Raw genomic sequence first — 1,693 nt, 5'->3', positions numbered from 1 at the left:
AGAACTGATGAGGCCTCACCTAAACGCTCCTACAACAGCACTGCAGTTGCAGGCTGCTCTACTCAAATTGACCTTCTTCTCTCCCTGTCTCTTCAGAAGCATCAGATCTGCATCCCCCTCTGAAGCTTCTCTTGCCTCCTCTAGCTCCCTACCATGTCCAGATCCAATGCCATCTGCTTTCCCTCTTCTGCCTTTTGCCCTTGTCTCTCCATTGTCACAACCATCAGCAAACTCATGCTTGGGTTCCACGATGCTGTTAAATCTAATGGTCACTTGTTCTCTTAAAAATCTAACCTATCTGTAGCACCTGTATATTCTTAAAATATTTTCCCTTTGAAAGGCATCATTCTACATTCTACTTTCATTCCTCTGTCTGACTTTTCCTTTTCACTCCTGCTAGTGGGTTTTCAGTCCTCTGCCTGTATCTTAAATACTGTTTTTTAAAAATTATTATTCAGTTTTGGGGCCTTACTCCTTTTCACTCTACATTTTTCCCTCAACATCATCTCATGTCCCTAATGACCATCATCTTTGTGGATATATCCAAGTCTGGATCCCCTTATTAAGATTTGAGTGAGAAATGCACTCTGGACATCTCGTCTTGTGTGATTCATAAGAACTCAGTGTTCCACAAAGATGAAACAGAACTCATTATCTCAGTGGAAACCCTCCAAATGATTTTTCACTTTCCTTACTCTAACAATTGGCACCCCCATAAACTTGGGTATCAACTCGATTTCATTTCTTTCTCTTTTCGTAGACTCAATAACCAACTCCATAACCTCCAAACCTAATTGCTCACAAATCTACATGTGACACTCACCGATAATCACTACTCAAATAGGTTGTTCTTCTTTTTTTTGTTTGATTGACAGCTGTAACAGCCTCCTAAGTAGTCTACCTGCTTGCAATTTTGAATGTGTTTGATCAAAATATTTTATTCATTTATAAGTTTGCTAAGTCTACTGTAACAAAATAACACACGCTGACTGGTTTAAATAATATAAATTTATTTCCCAAAGTTCTGGAGGTGGAACATCCAAGATCAAGGTGCTGGCAGGGTTGTTTCTCCTGAGGCCTCTCTTCTAGGCTTGCAGATAGCCACCTTCTCTCTATTCTTATGGTATTTCCTCTGTGCACGCACATCTCTTATGTCTCTTTAAGTGCCCAGACTTCCTCTTTTTATAGAAACCAGTCAGATTAAATTAGGTTCCATGCTAATAGCCTCATTTTATTTTTGTTTATTTATTTTTAAAACAGAGTCTTGATCTGTCGCCCAGGCTAGAGTGCAGTGGCACAATCTCCATTCACCGCAACTTGTGCCTCTAGAGTTCAAATGATTCTCATGCCTCCACCTCCCTAGCAGCTGGTATTACAGGCACCACCACACCCGGCTAATTTTTGTGTTTTTAATGGAGACAGCATTTCTCCATGTTGGTCTGAGCTGGTCTTGAACTCCTGACCTCAAGTGATCTGCCCGCCTCAGCCTCCCAAAGTGCTGGGATTACAGGCGTGAGCCATGGCACTGGCCATGTACCTTCTTTTCAAGCTACAGAGACCTATTTTTCACTTCCCTGGGATACCAGATGCTCTCTGGCTTTGAACTTTGAATGAGCTGCTCCCTGTGCCTCAGGTATCAGCTCAGCTGTAGTGTCTGTTGAAAGTGCTGATCTACTCCGTCGTAGGAAGGTGG

This window comes from Mandrillus leucophaeus, unplaced genomic scaffold (assembly GCF_000951045.1).
Source record: "Mandrillus leucophaeus isolate KB7577 unplaced genomic scaffold, Mleu.le_1.0 Scaffold574, whole genome shotgun sequence".
Taxonomy (NCBI): domain Eukaryota; kingdom Metazoa; phylum Chordata; class Mammalia; order Primates; family Cercopithecidae; genus Mandrillus; species Mandrillus leucophaeus.
The sequence above is the reverse complement of the archived record's forward strand: the minus strand, read 5'-3'. Positions refer to the sequence as shown.